The sequence below is a fragment of the Coffea arabica genome, chromosome 10c, assembly GCF_036785885.1.
Source record: "Coffea arabica cultivar ET-39 chromosome 10c, Coffea Arabica ET-39 HiFi, whole genome shotgun sequence".
Classification (NCBI taxonomy): Eukaryota; Viridiplantae; Streptophyta; class Magnoliopsida; order Gentianales; family Rubiaceae; genus Coffea; species Coffea arabica.
The window spans coordinates 43,533,597-43,543,312 of NC_092329.1; the positions used below are offsets into that span (position 1 = coordinate 43,533,597).

General features: G+C 33.3%; 1 pseudogene; it reads right to left on the bottom strand.

The window, feature by feature from the left end:
* Positions 1–305: 305 nt before the first annotated feature.
* On the bottom strand, positions 306–5,131 carry LOC113709885 (uncharacterized; annotated as a pseudogene).
* Positions 5,132–9,716: the final 4,585 nt, after the last annotated feature.

Sequence of the window (9,716 nt, forward strand, 5' to 3'; positions counted from 1 at the left end):
ATGATATAATCCACAAAATATGACAAATGCCTAGATCGGCTTGACGATGTCAATATAATTCACAAACCTATGAACATGCTCTTGGTAATGTAATCGCTGAAAGCAATGATCCGTAATTGAGTAAAAGATTAGTCCTTAATTAACATTTTATTCTGCAACTGCATATTTAAGATTAATTTTATGTATGCGCTAATAAGAGAAAGGAAATGTTTTGATTAATTTTATCATTCAGTACATGAATTCAAGAAATACTACGAAAAGGATTACAGCCCCGTAACCACTCATGAAGCATAATGAGTGATCAAATTCCATTTCTACTTGACCTCATCTTGTTGAGATTTCTCCAAGCCCGTAGCCAATACAAGATTATTACCCAACCAGAAGCTAGGAGAGTTGGGAAAACTACAAATCTCAAAGAGAACGTGCACCTTTAAGACGTCCTTGAATGGAGGGCACTTATGTACTGAAGCTTGATCTTTTTCAGCGCAACAAGAACATCTTGTATGTTGCTTCTCTCTCTTGGAGATTCCATCGTGCAGTCCAGAGCCACTTTCATGATTGAGGCTATACAGCTTAGCTTTTCAACAAAGTATTCATCACTTTCCTTCAGCAAATTTGCATCGATGACATGGGCTAATTCATCAGGTATTGAATCAGTCACCCAACTCTTCAAGCTCAAGTTTTCGCCAAACATTTCACTATTAGGTTTTGTTCTTGTGAAGACTTCCATCATCATAATTCCAAAACTGTAGGTATCGCATTTTCTTGATACTAATCCTTCCAATCCATACTCTGCAAGACATATATAAAATTCATCTATGTTCTTAAATTGGTTGTAATTTTTGATATTTGGAATTTGCAACAGCAAACAATTGAGGAAATATTACTTTAGTCGTATGAGAAAATTTTTCACCTGGTGCGAGATAGCCAAGTGTGGCCAGTGTTTCGGTGTATGTGATGCTGTTCTCCTCACCCAACAACTTTGTAAGGCCAAAATCACTTAGATGGGCAACTATGTCTTGATCCAGCAGGACATTACTCGGTTTCAAATCACAGTGAATTACTGGAGTTGAATACTCACAATGGAGATATTGCAATGCACATGCAACATCAATCAATATGTCTAATCTCTGCATCAGATCCAGAAAATAGTTATGCGAATACAACCACTTCTCAAGACTCCCATTGGGCATGAACTCAAGCACTAATGCCTTAAACTCAGGGTTAGAGCAACTGGTGATGACTCCTGTCAGGTTTCTGTGGCGAAGATTGCGCAGTACTTCACATTCTACATCAAAACTCTTGAATGCTCCTTCGGCATGTAAATTGAAAACTTTAGCAGCCACGACCCTTCCATTATCAAGAGTACCTCTATAAACAGATCCAAAGCTTCCAGTTCCCAGCAAATTGCTTTCATTGTACCCATTAGTTGCCTTTAGAAGTTCGAAATATGAAATTCGTTCTGGCATTGCAACTAACGATAAATTTGCTAGACCGGAAACTGTATCTTTCTTTCGATATCTTAGGTAAACAAATCCAAAGGACAAGGCTCCCGCTGCTATTATCACCCCCAGTAGAATAAAAATTGTTCGATGCAACTTTTTTGTTCTCAATTTGTGAGCTGAATTATTTGGACATGGGGGCACATGAAACCTTTGAGCACCACAGAGGGCTTGATTTGAAGTGAAGGATGCTGCAGTGAAGTTTATAAAAGGCCCTTTGGAAGGAACTTCACCTATTAAATTGTTAAAAGAGACATTGAAATGTCTAAGATACCGAAGGTTCTCCATTGACATTGGAACTGATCCAGAGAGAAAGTTATGCGATAGATCCAATGACTCCAAGCTTAACATCTTACCAATCGATTCTGGGATTGATCCTTCCAATCTATTATGTGCTAAAGAAAGATTTTTCAGGTTCTGCATCTCTCCAATTGAGTCAGGAATGCCACCTGAGAGCTGATTGATTGACAAATCTACCCAATTTGCCATCTTCATATTCGTAATTGCTTGCGGCAGAGATCCACTCAGCAAATTTGAGGAGAGGTCAAGCTCCAAGAGATCTTTTAGGTTCCATATTTCTACAGGTGGGGTAGAATTTAGTCTATTGTGACTTAGGTTAAGATTCCTTAGGGAAGTAAAATTTCCCATGCACTTTGGTATTGAGCCCATAATTTGATTTTGTCCAAGATCTATTGTAGCCAAGTTATAGAGAGCACAAAGAAACTCTAGGGGCACTTTGCTTAGTTTGTTCACACTAAGATCCATTCCTTGAAGCATATGTAAATCTTTTATCCTAGCTGGCAACGACCCATTTAGCTCATTGTTGGATAGATCTAACTGGATCAAACTACTAAAGTTTCCAATTCCATTAGGAATGCTACCCTTGATTTTACAATCTGATGCAGATAACATTTAAAGGGAAGTTGAAAGATTACTGACCGAGTTTGGAATGATCCCATTCAATGGATTGTCACTGAAGACCAATATTGACAAATATTGGCATTTTGTCAATGAAGTGATGAAGCTCAACTCTTGAGATGATGAATCTCTCGTTAAATTGTTGTTGGATAGATTCAACAGTTCCAGGAGACTTAGGTCCCCCAGGGAAGTAGGAATTGGACCTGTGAACTTGTTAGAACCAAAATCTACTCTACGAAGTTTAGAAGAATTTGAGATTGAGGTAGGTAATACTCCAGAGAAGGAATTAATGCCGAGGTAAAGCTCTTCTAGATTGGGAAGCCTATAACCGAATGTGGATGGAAGATTGCTTGAAAGTTGATTTTGTGTAAGTGACATAATAATCAGTTTTGAGAGGTTGAAGATCTCTATTGGTATGGAACCAGTTAAGCTATTGAATTCCATGTTGACATGTTGGAGAAAGTAGCAGTTTCCAATCTCTCGTGGTATTACACCTGCCAAAATAATCTTGAGCATATACATTAAAATATATAAGTCTCTATATTCTGTAAGTTTTGTAAATAAATTGGCATACCTGCTAACTTGTTTGATCTGAAATCTAGTGTGTTCATCAAAGTTGAGTTACCAATTTCTTTTGGAATTTCACCTACAAAATGTGGATGCAATAAAAATTAACAAGTTGAGATCTTTGATGGACGTTTTGAATTAAATGAGAAAATTGATAGGCCAATAGCAAAAAATTGGCCACAGCCTGGCACCCTTGACATTTTGAAATTGGCTTGTTTCGAAATCAAATTAAAAAGACATCTTAAAGTAAATGCATGTAAAGTTAACTAAATTTTTCAAAACCTTTTTCACTATTCTATAGTATCCTAAGAAAATACGAATATGTTTTGGCCATTAACTTGTCCATCAGGACCATATTATCTGCTGCATGTATTCATGGTTTTCCTAGCTGTAAAGGAACAGAAAAATCTGAAAATCTTTGGTAACAATTCTTTCCTCGAGGCAGTATTCTGAAAATTTGTTCAGCGGAAACAAACTGTAACTCTAAATTTTTCTTGTATTTTTTGCCTTTTCAATTGGGAATATGGAAAGATAAAAGTAAGGTTTTATTTGAGAATACAATTAAGTACTTAAATTTCATGGGTTCAGGCCTCAACATATCCATAGGTGTGTGATGTCAAAAAATAGAACATTTTAATTAATTAAGTGCCTCTAAATTCTCTAAATAAAATATATTTAAAAAAATAAGCGAGAAGCTGTTCACTTACCATTTAATGCAAATGCAAGATTTATTACTTTGTTACATATCTACAAACATTGACATATGAGCAAAAATAAACTATTGAAAATTGTGCTAAAGTTTGTTTTTTCTCAAATAAATTTATTTTCCCAAACACATTTTTTATAATATGATTTTATTTTAATATGTGGTTCTTTTTTCTATTTTTTAATATCTTATTTTCAATGAAATTAAATTATACATATTATAAATAAAGTATAACATTTTAACATCATCATTAATGAATAAATCAACATAATAACAAAATTATGAAATATATGAAATTTGGTATTAAGTTGTTTACAATTATCTAACAGGCATACTGTATTCAGTATTCAGATTTAGATAATGAGTTGTACCATGATACATAACATTTGGTAACTTAATGGATTCATATTTCAAATTTTAAATTTCACATTTATATTTATCAAACTCACTCTAAATATTGTGCAAGATATGTGCTATTTTTGTTAGAACAAACCAACTTCTAGATCTAGATCTGCACAAATTCACTACAACATAAAACAATTCATTTAATTTGGCTTTGTCCATGTATGGTAAAAGAATTAGCAAGGATCCTACCTTCTAAATAGTTGATACCCAAGTATAGCTCCTCAAGCTTCTTCAGTCCTCCAATTTCTTTTGGTATGGAACCTCCAAATTTATTGATAGACAAAGACAGCACCTGAAGTTCTGAACACTGGGCTAAAGCACTTGATGGTAATTGACCATTTAACTTGTTCATTGATAGGTCAAGGATACTCAGTCCAGGAAGACGGTAACACATGTCACTTGGAAGAACTCCGGATAGGCCATTATCCATAAGGTGAATGATTTGCAGCGAGGAAATATTGAAAATCCCCGTGGGAATGTTTCCTTGCAGAGGGTTGAACGAAAGATATATAGTCTCTAGCTTTGACAAGTTAGAGATGGAAGATGGGATACGACTAGTGAAACTATTGTTTCTAAGATTCAAGTGACGAAGTTTACGAAATGAACCAATCCACCAGGGTAACTCTCCTTTGAGATTGTTGATGCCCAAATTAAGTACTTTTAATCGGCGCAAACGAGCAATTTCATGCGGCATCTCTCCGTGGAAATTGTTGTTTCTCATGTCAAGCGAAACAAGAAATGATAGGTTCCCCAATTGTGGGGGTAAGGTGCCGGTAAGATTCATGTTTGAAATACTTAAGCCGGTCACTCTGAGATGCCGAAAGCCGCAGGTCACTCCAATCCATTCACACACAGAAGATCTGACAGACCAGTTGTTTGCCAAGATTTGGTGAGGGTCAAATGAGATGTGAGATCTCAAGGCAAGAAGAGATGACTGATCAGTGGTAATATTGGTCGGGAGCATGGCTAAGGAAGCTGAAAGAAAACACAGCAACACAAATCCAAAAGGGGAGAGGTTGTGAAGTTTCTCCATGGCTAATGTTTGCTACCTGATGGGTGAGGAGTCGCATCATATATAGTCTCAGTAATATGGGTTTGGTAATTTTTTGACAGGGATGTAATTGTCATGCTGATTAGAATTTCTTTGACTGCTATTCTAGGGAATTGTACAGTCAATTTATGACTATATATCCATGTCACTATTTGCTTTATGTAAAGAGTAGAATTTAGTTTCATAAAAGCTATAATTCTTCCGCAGGTTTGAGAAAAGATTTTGAGATAAATTTTCTCTGAGTTTTTAATATGCGAGCTGTATGACATAAGCTTATTAAATATTTTACTTCTGCATTCACATAATATTGATTTCTCATGTCAAAGTCTAATCATAAAGTTGGACCTTCTATTTTATGATTGATGTAATTTGAGGACCCTTGAGTTGCCATAGCCCGAAAGAGAGGGAAGTGATGCATGGCTAATCTAAGGGGCTTCAAATGTATGAAGGAGAAAGCAAAAATAGGAAATTCATTATTTAATCCCTTAAATTTTTATTTATTCTTTTTTTACCCCACCTTTGTATTAATTCCAAATCTTGTTATCATCTCAAAATTCTAACTTAAATAGGGTTTTGATATTGATTTAGCATATTGATCAAATTTGTAGCTTAATAAATTCTAAAACCAATTTTGTATGTGGGTGTGTGTGTGTGTGTATATATATATATATATATATATATATATATATATATATATATATATATATATATTAGATACATATATATGGTTTGTGTACGATGACCATTTTTATTCAAGTAATATTTTACAGAGACGAACAAGCATGGATTTTCATTGAAATGTCTAAAACAATTCTTTTCTGTTCTCAAATAAACAAAGTTTAATAACTAGAAATTAAATTGTAAAATTAAACTCAAACCCAAAACCTATTTCTAGACAAAACTACATAGTTCGATGATGCGCATTCTTGGGAATAATGCAACTTAATTATTTAACCACATAATACATTATAAGTCTTGGTCATTATACCAGAGACAAAATTGATTTTTCAGCAGTCTAAATTACTAGAAATCACACGACAAAGTTAGATTAACACAACAAGAGACAAAATTGATTGCCCCTCAACTATTCTGAACAATGACTTTGTACTGATCAACGACTTTAGATAGAAAATCAACTCAATTGTGCAGGAAACGCTAGAAAATTAAGGATGGCTCAACACCACGTATGCAAGAATAATGCTAGAGAGGTTCAGAAATCAAGAAACCAGAAAATAAGCACTATCAATACTATCGAGCAATCGACATGACTCGTTAATTTGCAATCAAAAGATGAGAGATGTATGCGGAAATTATACAAATAGAACAGTTCAAATTATGACTTAGTGAATTTACTTAAGTAAAATCTTCCATTAGTTTGAAATAATCTTCAATTTCCTAGTACTTTATTGTTTTTTTTTTCTTTCTGGGGCAATAAAGATTGTCTCTATATACCTCCTAAAAAAATTACTCTCGTCTCAATTTATTCTTAATAGGTGTCAAGGTTGTACAATAATAAATACTTGCTCAAATAACATATAAATTTTGTATACAGTGGTAAGTAGAGTCGAATCCATAGGGATTGGGGAAATTTGTTTCTCCTTGAGTTCAAAGTATGGGGATTTTATAAAAATATAAAAATAAATAATTAACTAAATCAAAGCAATGCATGAAAATAAATATGAATGAATCAATAATAGATACGACTCTAGTCAAAGGTACAACTTTTCAGACACGGTCCATTCAACTAATCATCAATGTAAAGATAATTCAATTACTCATTAATAGATTGGTTATAGTTACCATACGCGATAAACAACTAATTTTTCCTTACTTTTTCGATAGTCAAGGTACGACCGTTAATTATTTTCCTAACAAAAAAATAATCCTTGGTGCGATCGTAGGATTTAATTTTTCGATTGCATGAAGAATTAGAAAGTCCAAGCCTAACCAATAAACACGCTACGAGGGTTTGTTTAATTTAGATCATACATTTCTCTAACATGTGACCAATCACACTAGTTGCCATTGGTATTAACCAATTAAACAATTATGGATTTAATCAGTTAATTTGGCAGTAGATTATTAGGTTAATTCGAATATCGGACTCTTGATATTCAAATAACAAAACAATCATAAGAAATTAAATCAGAAAACGTATGAATAGCAATGAACAAAATAAATAATTAAAAATAATTCAATCTCACAGATATTTGGAACCGCGTCTTTAAGTTAACCCTTTACTAGAAGAAAGAACTTAGTTGCGCATGGCCAATTGAAGCAATTCACACGATTTTTCCAAAGCCAGCCACATAAGTCTTTGATAAAAGAAAAACTAAAGAAAACTAAAGACCAACGAAAAGCCAAGCGCCCGCCCCCTCCTCTTATTTTTTCTGCACTACGAAGTACTAGTCAAACGTAGGAGTGGCAATTTCCGACATGACCTGAAAACACGACACGAACCTAACACGAAATTAATGAGTTTGAGTTGAGATTTCAAGGGTTCGGGTCGAACCCGATGAACCGAAAAGAAAACAAGTTGATTTCGGGTCAATATGACCCGTTTACGAATTAAAAATAATTTAATAAATATAAAAATTATTTTATCTAACTAAACTAAGTTATTTCTTTTTTTTTCAAAAGGCATTAATTATTTAATCCTAAATGAATTTATTTAACTTGTGTGAAGTTGAAATTATTAAATTTGGATAAATAATATATTATATTATTTTTTACTTTTATACTGATTTAATTTAATTTATATTTGGTTTGAGATAAACACTTTTATGGTGTTTAATTTATTTTAGATTTGGTTTGGGATTATTTATTTAAATTTTTATTACTTGATTATGTAATTAATTTTGTGAGAAATTGATTTTATTAGAAATTATAGCGGTAAATTAATAAATTAAAATTAAGTTTCGGGTCATTTCAGGTTGACCCACCAACCTGAAATTTTTTGGTTCGTGTCAGGTTCGGATCAGTGGGTTTTCTGTTATACATGGGTCTCAACCCGACCCGCCAACCCAAATTTGACCTGATTGCCACCTCTAGTCAAATGGGAGCCGGACTTTTCTCCTCCTAAATTCTAGTTCAAAACGAATTCTACCTCTTAATTGAAAAAGAAAAACTTCCCAAGATAATGTGAATTGTTTCCTAAAAAATAAAATAACTATTAAAGAAATTCTCTCAATCTTCAACCCCGCACTCGCTTGGACTTGGACTCGGATTTGGAAACTACTACGCGCGAATCCCGAATCATCTAGTCTTGGCAGCAATTTAATGAAATATATCCTTTTTATTCCTTTTTTTTTTTTTGCTCCACCTCCCTATAATAAGCACCAAAGACCAAATATAAGTAGAATCCATCATTTAAAATAATATTTGACTACAATCAAGGGGAAAATAATCATAAATTGAATAGTAATTTTGCACCCTATCAATTCTTCTCAAATACAGGCAACAATATGTTTAAACTAACATGTTTAGGAAAGCATTCATTTACATTTTTTCACATGGAGTAACACAACACAATTAACCGATACTTACAAAAGCATTTAGCAATAGAGTTTTTTTTTTGGTACATAGTAATAGAGTTCTTTTTCTTTTTCCTTATAATATTACAAGTAATCAAATGGTTACATCAAGACAAACATATTATAGCTCAGCAGCTTGACAAAATGATTCCAAATGGTGGGACAAATAATAACATAAAATTAAGACTATACTTTCATTTAGTAACTTTTGATTACAAAACCACCTTTTTTTTTAACCGTTAAATCAAGGTATCATTGACTTTATTGTTGAACACTAAAAGTAGTACTTTTGCTTCACACATGTCAATACGCTGAGTACAAAAGTACAATAATCTAAAAAGTTATGCTAGCAAACATTGGATCAGGGGTAGGAACGGTTGCAAGCGAAGGTTATGCGCATTTTGTATACGGCGTACCTCTGTTTGTACATGATATAACTTACTTTTAATAACATGCAATTTTAAAATAAAATTTTGTAAATCCCACACATGTTGTTAAAAACGAAATACAAGATGAAATCTGGATCGTATAAATTTTTTTGGCCAAATCTTGGCCGTGAATTGCTCAGGAACGATCCGCCTGATGACCGTCCCTGCCCCAAATCCGGCAAACTTTACTATTTATGATGATTGACAGAACGAAGAAATTGATAACAAAGTAGAAAGTCTTTGGTATAGCATTATTGAGCAATTTTTAAAAAAGAAAATGTAATTCTCTTAGGAGATTGGTTTGTCTTTAGCACAATTTTTTGCCATTGTTACATATAATCACCTGCCAATTTTGTGGTTTAGCATATTGATCAAACCTGTAAAATACTTTGTTCTATAGCCAAATATGTGTCATCACTCTGCCATGTCTAAAGCACTATTGTATTCTTTAAAAAATGAAAATCCTATCAAACTTGCCATATATAATTATTTTTTTGAGGTTCAATAAAACTACGACCCTGTCACATTTTTCTGCAGGGTAATATTTTCTGGCGACAAACAAATTAAGTATTTTTATTGGAACCTCTAAACCAAATAGTTTATACT